Consider the following 18,745-nt stretch of genomic DNA (forward strand, 5'->3'; position numbering starts at 1 on the left):
CACTTTATGGAAAAAATAACCATAAATTTGGTTGATGAAGGTTAGATAACCTTCTTCAGGCATGATTTATAGAGCTCTTGGCCTTGAATCCAATGTTAATGAATCAACAATACAGTATATCCAGAAAAACAAAGAGGAAATTTGCTGATGTGTATGTAAGAATTCTCTTAAAATGCTAATGTAACAGCTATAGTGCACGATGAAGCTATGGAAGTGATGGAAACGTGGCTAAAATGTGCATTCATGAGATGAAAACTGATAAAAGGTGTAATGGGCAGCATTGTTGTGAGGCTTAAAGCCAAAAATATTGTGATCATGTTACCCAGAGTCAGAAAAATGTTAGCCCTTCTCAGCTAGTGCTGTCTGGCTCACAGTTTTCAAAAGGCAGTGCAGCGTGAAAAATGTTAAACGCTCAGGCAAGGTATTCTCTGCAGATATGGGGACCGTGAAAGAATTTTTAGAATACTTGCTAAGTGTTATACAAGAAAAAAAGTTACGTGGAAGAGTAAGTTTTCAGTGTTGATGAGATGGGCTTGTTTTGGTAAGGGAACCTATATAATGCAAATGGCATTTTGGTTGATAAACATGTTGTGACTAGAGGTTTGCAGGAACCTAATGCTGTATTTTACCTGAGAGCACTAGTTCGGTATTTGGTAATTCAGTGTTCACAGTGACTTTATAGAACACAACTACTGCAAATAATGAGAATCGGCTGTATTGGTCTGTTTCCCATGGACTATCTGAAGCAGATAAATTTTTCCTGGACAAGTAAAGAAAGAGCCAAAACCAACAGGAAATTTCCTTATGAACCAGAATAATACAGTTGATTTTTAGTTATTTGTAGTAGTTATGTTCTATAAAGTCGCTGTGAACACTGAATTAACAAATACAGAACTAGCACTTCTGGGGGAAATACAGGGTTAGATTTCTTTTTTAGACTTGTTTTTTTATTTTAATGCTTTATATATAGAGCAATTTTAGGTTTACAGCAAAATTGAGCAGAAGCTACAGAGATTTCCCATATACTCCCTGCCCCCCAACATGGGCATAGCCCCCCCCCCATTATCAACATCCTCCACTGGAGTGGCACATTTGTTATAATTGATGATACAGAATATTTTCACTGCCCTAAAAATTCTCTTTTCTTCACCTATTCATCCCTCCGCCCTCAGCCTCTGGTAACTACTGATATATTTTGTCTCTGTAGTTTTGCTTTTTACAGAAGGTCATACCGTTGGACCCATACCATAGGTAGTATTTTAAGATTGGCTTCTTTCACAAAGAATTATGCATTTAAGTTTCTTTCCTGTCTTTTTATGGCTTGATAGTTTATTTTGATTTAGTGCTAAATAATATTCCACTGTTTGGATGTACCATAGTTTATTTATCCATCCACCTCCTGAAGGACATCTTGGTTGCTTCCAGGTTTTCACAGTTATGAATAAGGGCGCTATAAATACCCATGTACAACTTTTCTTGTTGGACCTGCATTTTCAACTATTTTTGGTAAATACCAAGGAGTACAGTTGTTGGATCATATGATAAGAGTATGTTTGTTTTGTAAGAAGCCACCAAACTGTCTTCCAAAGTGTACGTACCATTTTGCATTCCTTTCAGAAATGAATGAGAGTTCCTATTGCTCCACATTCTCACCAGCATTTGATATTGTAATTGTTCTGGATTTTGGCCGTTCTAGTAGGTATGTAATGGTATCTTACTGTTGGAATCTGCATTTTCCTGATGACATATGCTATGGAGCATCGTTTTATATGCTTGTTTTCCATCTGATGTCTTTTTTGGTGAGGTGTCCATTGAGGTCTTTGGCCATTTTTCTAATTGAGTTGTTTGTTTTCCAGTTATCGACTTTCAAGAGTTCTTTGTTTGTTTTGGATAACAGTTCTTTATCAGAACTGTCTTTTGCAAATATTCTCTCCCAGTCTGTGGCTTATCTCTTACCACCTTTATTCAGTATTGTACCGAAGTATCCAGAAAGTTCATTGAGGCAGTAAAAAGAAATAAAACGTATATAGATTGGAAATGAAAAAGAAAAATATCTTTATCCTCAGATAATGTGTGTGTGTGTGTGTGTATGTACATGTACACAGAGAGAGGTACTGCAAAAAACTACTAGAACTAACAAGTTATTTCAGCAAGATTGCAGGACATAAAGCCAATATACAAAATCAATTATATTTCTAAGTACTAAAAACAAATAAAAATTGAATTTGGAAAACAAAAACCATTTATAATAGCAACACAATTATGAAACATGAGACAAAAGTTGTGAGAGCTATACTCTGAGAACTACAAAGTATTTTGAGGCAATTTAAAGAAAACCTTAGAAATGGAGATATATCATGCTCAAGTAAAAGAATATTCACTATTATTAAAATGCCAATTGATTTTTGACAAAGGTGCTAAGAGAAGTCGATGGGGAAACAATTTTTTCAATAAATTGTGCTAGAACAATTGCATAGCCATATGTAAATAAACAAAAAATAGCAAAACTCAATCACCCTTATCTCTCATCACATATAGAAATTAATCCAAAATGTATTATAGCTCTAAATGTAACAGGTAAAGTTATTAAAACTTTAGAAGAAAATATGAGAAAATTTAGTGATATTGAGTTAGCAAAGATTTCTAAAATAATATCCAAAAAACAAATTATAAAAGGAAATATTGATAGTTGGACTTTATAAAAATTGAAACATTTTAGTCTTCAAAATGCAGTATAAAGAAAATGAAAAAGCAGCTTATAAGCTGGGAGAAAATATTTGCCAAAAATGTACATCTGTGTTAGGTATAGAATTTCCTCAGTTCAATAATAAGACAAATGACCCAACAGAGTAAGCAAAAGATTTGAATATACACTTCACAGAAATATATACATATAGGAAATGAGCACAAAGGAAATTACTGCATACTATTAATTATTAGGAAAATGGTAATTAAAACCACAATGAGATAGTAATATACAACTATTAGAACAACAAAAATTAAAAAATTGACCATACAAAGTGTTGATGAAGCTGGACCTCTCATCATGTGGTAGTGGAAATGTAAAACAGCACAACCACTTTGGAAAACAGTTTGATAGTTTCTTTAAAATTTAAACATATACCTACCATACAGCCCAGTCGTTGTCCAAGAGAGGTGAAAGCATTGATCCTTACAAATATTTGCATACAAATGTTCATAGAATCTTTATTTGTAGCCAAAATTGTCCATCAACAAATGTCCATCAATAAGTGAATGGATAAACAAATTATAGTACATCCATACAACAGAATACTATGTATTGATACAAAGAGAGAAACTATTGATACAAGCAACCACACCTACAAATTTCAAAATAATTATGCTGAATGAAGAAAATTTTATCAAGAAGAATATATACTGTATGACTCTTTTCAAATAAAACTCTATAAAATATAAATTAATCTATCATAACAGAAAACAGAGTTGAGATTAACTGTGAATGAGGTGCGATGAAGGATGGATTTCAAAGGAAGCTTTTGAGGGTGATGTTGATTGTGGTGCTATTTATGGGTGCAAGCATATGTCAAAACTCATTAAATTGCACTCTTTAAATATGTGCAGTTTATTGTTCTTCAATAATACTTCAATAAAGTTACAAAATAACAAAACGATGACCTTAGTTTTTCCAAAATAGAGTTTGTAATTTTTGTTTTTTATTGTCTTTGAGGTTTATGGAGAACTTCAAGGAAGAGAAGGTGGAAATGTCAAATGTTTCTATGGTTTGAATATTTGTGTCCCCTCAAAATTCATATGTTGAAATCCTAATCCCCAAGGTGATGGTTGGTATTAGGAGGTGGGGGCCTGGGAGGTGATTAGGTCATGAGGGCTGAGACCTCCTGATTAGGATTCGTGGCCGTATTAGACGTCACAGAATGCCCTAGTCCCTTCCACCATGTGAGGACACAATGAGAAGGCGCTTGTCTATGACACATAAATCAGGGCCCCACAAGACACCAAAACTACTGGCACCATCATCTTGGACTTCCCAGCCGTCAGAACTGTGAGAAATACATACTTGTTGTTGATGAGCCACTCAGTCGATGGTATTTTGTTACAGCAGCCCAAAGAGACTAAGACACATCCCATTACTAAAGCTGGAAGCCCCCCTGTTTTGAGATTTTTAGATAAAAATATCTAAGATCATATTTTTTCAGCAGTGCTCAGCCTGAGTCTGAAGGGAAAGACAGTAAAAGAGTGGGATGGATCCAAGAGCAGTGTCTTTCCCAGGCAATTTCAGAGAAAGGACAATGGGATTTAGATTATTTATTAAAAACATTGTTAAAGAGATGGAACATGAAGTATAAGTAGGTTGAGAAAAAAAGTGAAAACAGCTGAGAGTAATAGAAGAAAGGGAGGAAAAATGGAAGGACTAGAGGGTCTCAGGAAGTCAGAGAACCAAGATAAGTGAATTCCAATGCATGGGAAAGCTAATGAGTGGATTTTGTGCTTGAGAGATTATAGGTGGCCACAGGGCTCAGTGGTCAGAAAGTGAGCAGAGGAGAGAAATACAGGCAATTCAGCTGAACATATTGTACTGTTTTTTCTTCTTTTAATCACATTAATCTGATTCTTTAAAAAGCAGCTTGGTAAAATTATTAATCTTTAGCTTAAATGATGGAATTAAAAGTAGCTGAAGCTAAATAACCTTACCAGAGCCTTAAGTGTGGAAAGAGCAGCTTGAATAATGTTTATTTTTATTTTTTATTAAACTCAGGGTTTTAGCATGAGAAGAGAGACTGGAAAACGGGAAGAAAAAGAGAGAAGATTGGAGTAAGGGGGCCCAAGCAGGCTGACTTGGAAATGTGTACTCACTAATTAGACTGATTCTTCAGGGTAGGGTTATTTTATTTGTATAGTAGTTTTTTTTCCATAAATAGAACACCATCTTCTAAAACCCAAAGCAGAGCATGAGTAGGGATGAGGCTGACCCTAAATGTTTCACAATGGCAACGACAGCTTGTGTTTGGTGGCCACCTCTGTGCCAGGTAACTGCTCTGTGTTGGATAATTTAAAAGTATAAGAAATAGAAAAAATATATGGACAGATTTTTTTGTGATCTTTGGCTATCCAAAGTAAATCAGAGTAAATGGTGGGAGAAGGAAAGTGGGTCAGAGTCAGACTGACAGATACAGACTGTTTTGTATCTCATGCTCTTACTTTGTCTTCTTATTTTTGGATCACATCTTTTGGCCAGTCTAGTTGATGTTTTATTTGATTCAATTTTTCTTTTTAACCAATGTTTTATTGTAAGATTTTAAAATTCACAGAATTTTGGAAAGAATAATGCAGTGAACACCTATATCTCCTCCTATATTTACTAATTGCTAAGTATTAGTATTTTGATATATTTTATCTATTGCCTATCAACTATCTATTTACCTATCTTGCTTTCTCTTGATAACTACCTAGCTCTATATAGATGTATAGCTATTCATATACATATATCCGTGGCAATTTTGTACCCCTTCCCCAAGGGATATACTACAAAGTCTGGAGATATTTTTGCTTGTTAAAATTGGAGAGGGATGCTATAGTCATCTACTGGGTGGAGACCACGGGTGCTTCTAACCATTTTACAATGTATCAGACAACACTCCACAACAAAGAATTATGTAGTCTAAATGTCAATGATGCTGAGGTTAAAGAGGGAAATAACATATATATATATATGTGTGTGTGTTAATATAATATATATTATGTGATACAGTATATAATGTATATTCAAAATAAATGTATATAATTTACATATATATATATTGCTGAATCACTTTTAAGTACATTAGACATTTTGAGTAAACTTTAATAGAATATATGTACATACAACCTTCTCACCAATGAATAACATGTATCTCCTAAGAACAAATATTAAACACAATACCATTATTACACTCACAAAATTTAACATTGATACAATATTATTATCTACAAATGGTTCTTTGGATTTTTTTTTTTCCAGTTCAGAATCCAATCAAAGTTCATGCATTGCATTTAGTTTCTTATCTCTTTAGTTTCATTTAATCTCAGACTTTGTCTTTCACATCATTGACATTTCTAAGAATGCAGGCTAGTTGCTTTGTAGTATGTCCTGAAATTTGGATTCATCATATTTAGAGCCAGATAAAACTTTTTTGGAAGGAATTCTACATAGATGATGTTGTGTTCTTCCTAGTGCATCATATTAGGGGGCCCATGATGTCAGTCTGTCCCAATATTGATAATGTTAAGTTTGGTAATTTGGTAGACTGGTTTCTATTAGATTTCTCCATTGTAATGGAACTTTTTCTTCCTTTGAAATCAATTAGTATTCTGCAGCATGAATCTTGGAAATTATGTGAGGATTATGTCTCCTAAAACTATTTTCAGCCAATTATTTTAGCATCCATTGACTGCCTGAATCAATTATTAAGTTGGCCACAAAATAGTGATTTTCTAATTCTGTCCTTTTACAATTGTTAGTTAACATTCTTTGCTAAAGAAGAACTTTCCCTCTTCTTATCACTATTAATTAATGTACTTTTATTACTATCCAAAATGTTATTTATTCATATAAGGAAATATTTATAAATGTGTGTAATTTCTTTGAGGTTTCTGATCTGATGGAGTCTAAAACCATGGCCAGTTATGATGAACATACAAATCAGATGCTGTGTGGGCATCTTCCATTTGCCTCTCCACATCCACACTTTACCTTTCTCTCCCCTGCTCTGTGCCTGGGAAGACTGATCTGCATCATGGGACTTCACTGCCCTCTGGCGTCTTGTTGGGTTTGGCTCATTAGAAACAAAGGCAAAAGACCAAAGAGAGGGAGGAGAGTGAGGCTAAGTATTTATTACTTTCTGCAACATCAGTGTGGACTGGTCCATTTGCCTTAAGATTCCAGTTTCTATCAGGCTGCTCTTTCTGCACAGCCCTCCTTGTCTCCAGGTTCTAGTAACATCAATCTCTTCTCCTTTAGACCTAGGGGTTGTAAAAAGCTTTATCAATAGCCCGGGTTCTTGCACTAGCATGGGATCTTGCACTTTCCCTTGTGGTTTCCCCACACCCTGCACATACCTTTGTAAAGAGTCCCTTTATTAAACTTTCCTCAAATTATCACATTTGAGTGTGCCATCTGTTTCCAACTGTGGCCCTAGGTGATACACATGCCTTGATCCCTTCCTTCTTTCTCTCCACCACAGGAATCAGACGAGCATCAGATGGCTCCTCAGGCTTTCTCTGCATCCCTCATTTTCCCTCATGGTGTTTTCCCAATAAATCCCTTGCACATCTAATCTTGTCTTGGCACCTGCTTCTTAGAGGACCCAGACAAACACTGTAGCTCATTAACCTCAAGCATTCCCCCATGCCTTGAGCCTTAGTTAAGGCTTACAGAAGAACTAAGAGGGCTGAATAATTTACCATTGATTTGGTATCAATCTATTGAGACAGTTCTATTGTAGCATATCAGCAAATGTGTATAAATGGAATATATGGCAAGGAGATGGTTGAGTTAGACCTGGGGTTATCATCATATCTTCCATTAATGTTGCTTTGTTTTGTCTTCCTTGCTGTTGCTAAGAAAAAATATACAGGGCAGCTGTTTGAGTAGCTGAACTAGAGACTGTGGGATGGTCTAGAGACTGTGCTTGAGTTCATACTAGAGTCTATTAGCAGAAAAATGGAAAAGGCTTCAGAATCATTTTTAAATTTGGGGGCTGCCATTTATATGGCCTCGGATGAGTTATTTAACTTGATGGAACTTGCTTTTATAAACAGGAAGGTCATAAACATCTCCTTTAAAATATCATTTGGATAATTCACAATAATTCATATAAAGCCCTTAACAGTGTACCTGGAATATTTTGCAGTTAGAGCTCAATCCATTGATAAGACACTTGGAGCCCCAATCTCCAAGGAGGGTATCCCCACACTCCACTTAAACCTTAACTCTGGGGCCCCACTGCTGAGCAGAGGACTTTTTCTTGAGCAACTGCCTGAGGAGAGCTCTGCTGCTGTAATTAATAGTGGCAAAGTTTTAATGAACTCCACAAGGACATTTTTTCTGACACCTAGTTTTAGATCCTGAAATAGTTTCTATTCCTTCCAGATCAATTAAAAAGTTTTTTTTTTTCCATCTCTGCCAAGATGCCTGAGGCGGCTTTCCAGCTGTGTCTTTTTAATGAGTTCTCTAAAAGGCTCCTGAGCCTTTAGCTTCTGTAGAGAACTAACTAAAGTTGCAGGAGCTTTGGGGGAGTAAGGGCATGAAAACCTCCAAGCAACCCTAACGGAGATTTCCCTGGGCAGGCTCAGAGGTGCACACACCTTTTAACTTAGAATCTCTCCAAATTCATTTGCAGTCACTGAGGGAGGGAGGAAGTGGGGGAGAGTACTTTGGAAGTCTTTAATAAGTCACTGATAAGTGAGACTCTTCCAATTAGTTTCATATTTGAGTACAAATGTTGGGCCTCTGTCCTATTGGCTGGCAACTGGGGACCTACAGCGCTCACCAGATCTACAGTGCGGAGCATAAGCACATACTCACCAACTCTGTCCCCAGACTCAGGCTACCTCAGGGCTTTAATTAACCTGATGGGTATGTCAGGTGGTCCCCTCATGCCCAAGAAATCAACAAAGAAAAAAATACATATGTATGCTTATACGTGCACAAAGCAGATTGGACATGTAATTGAACCAGTCGGGCAATTCATGCTGAAGACCAGTTAATTTAAACTCATGTGTAGAAGTAAGTGTGGGTGCATGAAGCAAGTAATGGAAAGGACTGAAATTTATTGCTGATGTGACCAGTTCTTCTGAGTTCTTTGACCTTGCATTTACATTGATTTTCATACTTAACCACCTATCAAACATACCGGTGGAACAGGGTTGGGATTAAGGTAAATGGAAGAAGAACCTGGGATGAGTTCAATTCATTATAGACAGTCCAGGCAGGAGAGACACTGACATGATATCTCTGATGGAATTTAATAAAGAGGAGTTAGACCATTATGTAAATGTAAATAATTTCCCCATTTCTCAAATACCTCTCGAAAAAAATAAGCCAGCAAACGACTAGTAGTCAAAAGATTTTCCTGAATATGCTAGGATTATTTTCTTGTGTAAAAATTTAGATGAATTAAATGCAATTTACTTTAGAGAGAGAGAATTCTTAGGGTGAAGAATTACTTGATAGAAATAAAAAATTTTAAGTGATAAGTACTCTTTTAGCGTGAGGAAGATTGATCATACATGTGTATCTTTTCTCCCTTCTAAGATACCACTGATATAGCAATAGAGCAAGAGGTATAATCCACAAGAACAAACAGAATGGCAGAGGAGACATAGCAAACGAGAGAAATTGCAGCATTAGAAAATATATGAAAAGTACGTGGAGGGATGATAACGAACATATCAGAGAGGAAGCAACCAAATAACAAGCATGCAGAAGGGGAAACCATTAAGAAGTAAGATGAATTACCTCTCAGAGCCCTTTAGGGGCTAGAGACTTGAGGACACTAGCAACAGTGGAGGGATGGGGTACCCAAAGGGTGAAATGGAGATAAAATGAAAGTCTGTTATTAACAGTGGTTGGATCTTCTGACTTCTGCACCATCCCTACACAGCTAGGTAACATCTCACCCTGGGCAATAGCACATTTAATTGAAATGAGCCCATTCAATTTAAAAGATTTCATTCTATGGAAAACCTGAAGGTTAGAAGCCTTAAATTCTGGTGTCCCAGACAAAGCAGGAGCCAGTGAAGCCTGGGTCTGCAAACAGAGGAATTAAGTGAAAGTCTGAGTACTGAAGGATGAGAAGGTGACCCCAGTTACTCTCCCTGCACCTCATTCTCTCACACTCAGGTGCATTCTACACCTCCTGCTCACAACTAGACAAGATGTTAGAGAATTCGTTGGATAAACCAAAGAGCCCAGGAGACATTTATATTTGAGAAAATCTCAACAAAATGGCTAGCTGGACCATCTGTAACCTTATGTAAAAACTCCATATATGGATTTTTCCATGAGAGACAAATGCAAAAAGAAAAGAAGAAATCAGTGGAAACAGATATAATGAGGAAAAGAGAATAAAAGTATAAAATGGAACAATTAAATATTTCTGTCTTTCCCACCTTCTTTTCCTATAAGAAGAAATCAGCAATTGGCCAGCTGTATGGATGTGGGTGGGGTGATGTGTCAGGAATCTGTGTACATGTACTGGATTGTAGAAGTAGCATGGTTTGGAGATTGGATGCATTGAGCAAATAAGCAATTGATTGAGCAAGTAAGGAAATAATTTGAGGACTTGCAACTGGAAAAGGTACTCACAACTGTAAAATGGTAATAGGGTAGAAAGCACCCAGAGAGAGTAAGATTGAAATGGAGCAATCAGTATGAACTTATTTTGTTTTTTAGTTAGCTTCATTGAGGAATAATTTACACACAATTAAGTGTATTTCTTTTAAGAATACAGTCCAATGAGTCATGACAAATCAACACAATCAAAATTTAGATCATTTCCATCACTCAGAGAACTCTCCTGGTATCCCTTTTCAGTGGATTTATGCCCTGTTATCCTCTGCCCTGTCCTCTGATATGCCACTATAGATTTCTGCCACTGTAGATTAGTTTTGCCTGTTATACAATTTCATATCAATGCAATCACAGAATATTCTCTTTTTAATCTTCTTTTACTTATCATGTTTTTGATTCATCCATGTTAATGCATGTATTAGCAGTTCATTTATTTTTATTGAATGATATTCCATTGTATGGACATATCAAAATTTTAAAAATCCATTCAACTGTTGGTTAATATTTGGATTGTTTTTAGTTTTTGCTATTTTTTTTAAAAGCAGCACTGAACATTGGTGTACATGTCTTTGTGTGACTTCATTCTCTTTGGAAAATGTCTAGAAGTATTTACATACTTCACCATGTAAAAGTATATTTTACTTTATTTGGCACTGAAAAATAGTCGTTCCCACCAACAATATATGAAAATTTCAGTTGCTCAACATTTTCATTACAGTTGGGTTTTAATTTTTAACCATTATAATGTGTATATTGTGGTATCTCATTGTTTTAATATGTATTTCTCTGATGACTGGCAATGTTGAACATCTTTTAATGTGCTTATTGACCCTTTTTATATTAACTTCCTTGGAGTATCTGTTCAAGCCATTTGCCCATTTGGTACTTGGGTTTAATAAATTCTTATTAAATTTTAGAGGTCTTTATATGTTGTAGATAGAAGTCCTTTGTCAGATATGTATTCTAAACATTTTATTCAGCTCTCTGGTTTGCCTTTTCATGTTCTTAATGGTGTCTTTCAAAGAACAGATGTTTTTAATTTTGATGAAGTACAATTGATCATCTTATGTAAAACCATGCTTTGAAATATATTAATACAGAAGTAGTTATAGATGTATGTTTATATGTAAGTGTGTGTATGTAAATACATTTATTTCCTACCCCTGTTTGCTGGCCTAGAGGGCTTAGAAACACACACTACTGGCAGTGAACACACTGAGAGCTCAGATCTTGGTTTTTAAATACTCATCTCCACTGAAAGTTACAGGGCTTCCTGAAGAAATGGCTAATTCTAGGGTAAGATTCAAAAAAAAGTACAAGAAAAAAAAAAGTACAAGAGCCTTTAATGTCTTCTTTTCCTTCCAGTTTTATTGGGATGTAATTGACATACAGCACTGTATAAGTTTAAGGTGTATCGCGTAATGCTTTGACTGACATACATCATGAAATGATGATCACAATAAGTTTAGTGAACATCCATCATGTTATACAGATACATGAAAGAAATAGAAAAAAACTTTTTTTTTCCTTGTAATGAGAACTCTTAGGATTTACTCTCTTAACAACTTTTGTATATAACCTACAGCAGTATTAATTATATTTATCATGTGATAGATACATTACATGTCTAGTACTTATTTATCTTGTAACTGGAAGTTTGTACATTTTGACCACCTTCATCACCATACAAAAATGCTACCTTATTATTGACTATATTCCCCACGTTATACATTACATCCCCCTGCTTGGACCTCTTACTTTCCCTCACCTATTTCACTCATAACTCTCCCCCTCTTTTCTGGCAACCACCTGTTTGTTCTCTGTATCGTTAACTGTTTCTCTTTTGTTCGTTTGTTTTATTTTTTAGATTCCACATATAAATGAAACCATATGATATTTGCCTTTCTCTGTCTGACTTACTTCACTTAGCCTAGTACTCTCTAGGTCCACCCATGTCACTGCAAATTGCAAGATGTCATTCTTTTTTATGGCTGAGTAATAGTCCACTGTGTGTATGTATGTGTATTACATCTTCTTTATCCATTCATCAGTCTGTAACATCTTTTATACCGGAAATAAGAAAATACTCAAAAAACAGTGGGAATGTCACCTTGAAGGAACTCTTATTGGCCAAATAAAAACAAAAAGTGAAAGTAACAGATTACAGTCCACTGAGTAAAATATGGATCCATGAGTCCATACTGATATAAACAAATTACCAATAAAATAATGAAAGATGTGTAAGCTCTTATTTAGTAGAATGATAATTCATAAATGTAGGATAAATGATAGAAATAGAAACTTGTCATTTGGTGACCATTATAATGCTGATTGATTTAGACAGAAGTCATCAATTGAGGCTGAACCTGGTGGATAAAGTTCTCATAAAGATCAAAATGTTGGTACAATGTCAGAATATCTCCTACAAAACTCTATAACTACAAAGGGAAAATCAGGAGTCTGTGGTGGAGAAACTGGAAGATATCAACATAATCAGATGATCAAGATTAAAACACTGCCAGTGGTGAGATGGGTCAGTGTCAGGTATGCTCTGATGTACTGCGAAGAGCACAGCACTGTCGCTAACAATTAGATATATGCAAACAATGGAAAGGCATAAGAATTGTAGTTTCTGACCTGTGCTCTTGAGTGGATAATAGAAGTGTGGTTGGGGTAGAAGGGGACAAGTGATAATTAAACCGAGAGCATACCTCTGGAATAGGGATCATTGAGTGAAAAAATCCCAAGGCTGGAAAGAGTTTGATATGATCTAGAACTTGTTGTAGGCCCAGTGTGGGTTTAACTCACTAATCAAAGAGAAAGATAAAAAGAGATGTGGTTTAAGAAGGAGGAAGGGCCAGACCATTTATCTCTTTCAAAACTTTTGAAAGGAATTTGGTTTTATGATGTGCAAAGGGAGGATGTTATAGATTTTTAAGTAGGAGACATATGCAATATGTTCTGCATTTTCAAAGGATAATTGTTACTATGTAGAGGAAGTCTTGTGTTGAGGCAGGAATGGAAGCCAGAGGCCAAGTTAAGTGACTTTACATTAGTTTCGTGGGTTTGGTTGGCCCTGACTAGAATAAAGCCTCACAGAGGTTAAGAAAGGCACAGATAAAGTGTTTTCATATAACTAATTAATGCTTTTAATACACAAAAATAACAAAATCTATCTGTGTTAGAGATAAGGTAACTATAGGATAATAAAATATTATTTATAGTATTTTATAGGCAGCATGGTCCAGTAATGGGATAAGAATTGAAGGTTATACAATAAATATAGGTTGATGTAATGAATTTATATCTGTTTACACTATTCAATTTGGAAGTAATGCTAAATATATGCATTTAAGGCCATTATAACTATGAGGCTCAAACCTCTCCTCTCTTCTTATCCAGGAACTAACCCCCCTAATAGACTGTGGACTATGGTGGTGGCACTGATGGTGGAGAGAAGTGAACAGAATTAAGACACATTTTGAAGAGGAAGAAGAATCAAGAGTGATTCCATTTCTCACTTGAGTAACTTGAGAGTGCAGTGATACAACTTACTGTGATAGGTAAGACAAGGAGAAGAAAACTAACCATTACATTTTGAATACACTAGATTCGAGATACCTGGATTATTATCTTAAATCTGCCTTTAGTCTTCAAGAAATCATACCTTTTACAGCTTCAGTATTCTTATCTTTAAAATGACACCTTTGGACACTATGGTCTCTAAAGTTCTTTGCATGCATGAAATATTTTATTTTAAAAATAGCGTCTTACCTTTACTTTCAGCTTTAGAGTTTGCAAAGTCTTTTAGCTTCCGTATAAAGAGTGAAGTACTCTTCTCATGCTGGAGGTCCTTGGACCATGCTTTGAGAAATACTTCTCTGTCAACTAAGCACTCTACCAAATGTTTAGCAGTTGAGAGGTTACAGGAGAATTTGATGGTTTCCTTAAAAACGCCCAACAAGGACTCTTTGGTGGGGATAATGGCGGACTGTGGGAGGGCTCATGCCAAAGAGTACTTCCCAGAACTTCTGTTGCCAGTGTCCTTGTCCCCGCGGTGAGCCAAAGCTACCCCCCGCCTCTGCAGGAGACCCTTCAACACTAGCAATGGCTGACAGGGCCTTGGTGCTCCGGCCAGGTGTCAGGCCTGAGCCTCTGAGGTGGGAGAGCCGAATTCAGGACATTTGTCCACCAGAGACCTCCCAGACCAATGCAATATCAAATGGCGAAAGGTCTCACAGAGATCTCCATCTCAACGCTAAGACCCAGCTCCACATCAACGACCAGCAAGCTACAGTGCTTGACACCCTATGCCAAACAACTAGCAAGACAGAAGCATAAACCCACCCATTAGCAGAAAGGCTGCCTAAAATCATGATAAGGTCAAAGACAGCCTAAAACACACCACCAGACGTGGACCTGCCCACCAGAAAGACAAGATCCAGCCCCACCAACCAGAACACAGGCACCAGTTTCCTCCACCAGGAAGCCTACACTACCCACTGAACCAAACTTACCAACTGGGGGCAGACAGGAAAAACAACGGAAACGATGAACCTGCAGCCTGCAGAAAGGAGACCCCAAACACAGTAAGTTAAGCAAAATGAGAAGACAGAGAAATAGCAGATGAAGGAGCAAGGTAAAAACCCACCAGACCAAACAAATGAAGAGGACATAGGCAGTCTACCTAAAAAAGAATTCAGAATAATGAAAGTAAAGAGGATCCAAAATCTTGGAAGTAGAATGGAGAAGATACAAGAAACGTTTAACAAGGACCTAGAAGAACTAGAGAGCAAACAAACAATGATGAACAACACAAAAAATGAAATTAAAAATTCTCTAGAAGGAATCAATAGCAGAATAACTAAGGCAGAAGAACGGATAAGTGACCTAGAAGATAAGATAGTGGAAATAACTACAGAAGAGCAGAATAAAGAAAAAAGAATGTAAAGAACTGAGGACAGTCTCAGAGACTTCTGGGATAACATTAAGTGCACCAACATTCGAATTATAGGGGTCCCAGTAGAGGAAGAGAAAAAGAAAGGGACTGAGAAAATATTTGAAGAGATTATAGTTGAATACTTCCCCAATATGGGAAAGGAAATAGTCAAGTCCAGGAATCACAGAGAGTCCCATACAGGATAAATCCAAGAAGAAACACGCCAAGACACATATTAATCAAACTATCAAAAATTAAATACAAAGAAAAAATATTAAAAGCAACAACGGAAAAGCAACAAAAAACATTCAAGGGAATCTCCGTAAGTTTAACAGCTGATTTTTCAGCAGAAACTCTGCAAGCCAGAAGGGAGTGGCAGGACATATTTAAAGTGATGAAAGAGAAAAACCTACAACCAAGATTACTCTACCCAGCAAGAATCTCATTCAGATTCGACAGAGAAATTAAAACCTTTACAGACAAGCAAAAGTTAAGAGAATTCAGCACCACCAAGCCAGCTTTACAACAAATACTAAAGGAACTTCTCTAGGCAGGAAACAAAAGAAAAGGAAAAGACCTACAATAACAAACCCAAAACAATTAAGAAAATGGTAATAGGAGCATACATATCGATAATTACCTTAAATGTAAATGGATTAAATGCTCCAACCAAAAGACATAGACTGGCTGAATGGATCCCAAAACACGACCTGTGTCTATGCTGTCTACAAGAGACCCATTTCAAACCTACGGACACATACAGACTAAAAGTGACGGGTTGGAAAAAGATATTCCATGCAAATGGAAATCAAAAAGAATGCTGGAGTAGCAATTCTCATATCAGACAAAATAGACTTTAAAATAAAAACTATTACAAGAGACAAAGAAGGACACTACATAATGATCAAGGGATCAATCCGAGCAGAAGATAAAACAATTTTAAATATTTTGCACCCAGCATAGGAGCACCTCAATACATAAGGCAAATGCTGACAACCATAAAAGGGGAAATTGACAGTAACACAGTAATAGTAGGGGACTTTAACACCCTGCTCTCACCAATGGACAGATCATCCAAAATGAAAATAAATGAGGAAACACAAGGTTTAAATGATACATTAAATAAGAGGGACTTAAGTGATATTTATAGGCCATCCCATCCAAAAACAACAGAATACACTTTCTTCTCAAGTGCTCATGGAACATTCTCCAGGATAGATCATATCTTGGGTCACAAATCAAGCCTTGGTAAATTTAAGAAAATTGAAATCATATCAAGTATCTTTTCCGACCACAGCGCTAGGAGACTAGACATCAATTAAAGGAAAAATGTAAAAAATACAAACACATGGAGGCTAAACAATACACTATTAAATAACCAAGAGATCACTGAAGAAATAAAAGAGGAAATCAAAAAATACCAAACAAATGACAATGAAAACACAACGACCTGAAACCTATGGGATGCAACAAAAGCAGTTCTAAGAGTAAAGTTTATAACAATTCAATCCTACCTCAAGAAACATCTCAAATAAACCACCTAACCTTACACCTAAAGCAATTAGAGAAAGAACAAAAACACCCCAAAGTTAGCAGATGGAAAGAAATCATAAAGATCAGATCTGAAATAAATGAAAAAGAAATGAAGGAAATGATAGCAAAGATCAAAAACTAAAAGCTGGTTCTTTGAGAAGATAAACACAATTGATAAACAGCCACTCATCAAGAAAAAAGGAAAAGACTCAAATCAATAGAAGTAGAAATGAAAAAGGAGAAGTAACAACTGACCTTGCAGAAATACAAAGGATCATGAGAGATTACTGCAAACACTATATGCCAATAAAATGGACAACCAGGAAGAAATGGACAAATTCTTAGAAAAGCACAACCTTTCCGAGACTGAACCAGGAAGAAATAGCAAATAAGCAGACCAATCACAAGCACTGTGATTAAAAATCTTCCAACAAACAAAATTCCAGGACCAGATGGCTTCACAGGTGAATTTTATCAAACATTTAGGGAAGAGCTAACACCTATCCTTCTCAAACTCTTCTAAAAAATTGCAGAGGAAGGAACACTCCCAAACTCATTCTATGAGGCCACCATCACCCTGATACCAAAATGAGACAAAGATACTACAAAAAAAGAAAATTATAGAACAATATCACTGACGAATATATGTGCAAAAATCCTCAACAAAATACTAGCAAACAGAATCCAACACCACAGTAAAAGGATCATACACCATGATCAAGTGGGATTTATCCCAGGGATGCAAAGATTCTTCAATATATGTAAATTAATAAATGTGCTAAACCATATTAACAAATTGAAGAATAAAAACCATATGATCATCTTAATAGATGCAGAAAAAGCTTTTGACAAAATTCAACACCCATTTATGATAAAAACTCTCCAGAAAGTGGGCACAGATGGAACCTACCTCAACATAATAAAGGCCATATATGACAAACCCATAGCAAACAACATTCTCAATGGTGAAAAATGGAAAGCATTTCCTCTAAGATCAGGAAGGAGACAAGGATGTCAACTCTCACCACTATTATTCAACATAGTTTTGGAAGTCCTAGCCACAGCAATCAGAGAAGAAAAAGAAATATAAGGAATACAAATTGGAAAAGAAGAAGTAAAACTGTCACTGTTTGCAGATGACATGATACTATACATAGAGAATCCTAAAGGTGCCACCAGAAAACTACTAGAGCTAATCAATAAATTTGGTAAAGTTGCAGGATACAAAATTAATGCACAGAAATGTCTTGCATTCCTATACACTAATGATGAAAAATCTGAAAGAGCAATTAAGGAAACACTCCCATTTACCACTGCAACAAAAAGAATAAAATACCTAGGAATAAACCTACCTAGGGAGACAAAAGACCTGTATGCAGAAAACTATAAGACATTGATGAAAGAAATTAAAGATGATACCAACAGATGGAGAGATATACCATGTTCTCGGACTGGAAGAATCAATAATGTGAAAATGACTATACTACCCAAAGCAATATACAGATTCAATGCAATCCCTATCAAATTACAAATGGCATTTTTTATGGAACTAGAACAAAAAATCTTAAAATTTATATGGAGACACAAAAGACCCTGAGTAGCCAAAGCAGTCTTGAGGGAAAAAAACGGAGCAGGAGAAATCAGACTCCATGACTTCAGACTATACTACAAATCTACAGTAATCAAGGCAATATGATACTGGCACAAAAACAGAAACATAGAGCAATGAAACAAGATAGAAAGTCCAAAGATAAACCCATGCACCTGTGGTATACCAATATATGACAGAGGAGGCAAGGATATACAATGGAGAAAAGACAGTCTCTTCAATAAGTGGTGCTGGGAAAACTGGACAGCTACATGTAAAAGAATAAAATTAGAACAGTCCCTAAGACCATACACAAAAATAAACTCAAAATGGATTCGAGTCCTAAATGTAAGAC

General features: G+C 36.0%; 1 long non-coding RNA gene across 2 annotated transcripts in view; it reads left to right on the top strand.

The window, feature by feature from the left end:
- The window catches only part of LOC307191283, a 131,270-nt gene that overhangs the window by 89,859 nt on the left and 22,666 nt on the right, over positions 1 to 18,745 (top strand). For both annotated transcript variants that reach the window (XR_013829679.1, XR_013829680.1), the window contains exon 6: positions 13,733 to 13,893. This is a non-coding gene — a long non-coding RNA (uncharacterized lncRNA). The remainder of the gene's footprint in view (positions 1 to 13,732; positions 13,894 to 18,745) is intronic.

The sequence above is a fragment of the Stenella coeruleoalba genome (genome assembly GCF_951394435.1).
Source record: "Stenella coeruleoalba genome assembly, chromosome: 9".
NCBI classification, from domain to species: domain Eukaryota; kingdom Metazoa; phylum Chordata; class Mammalia; order Artiodactyla; family Delphinidae; genus Stenella; species Stenella coeruleoalba.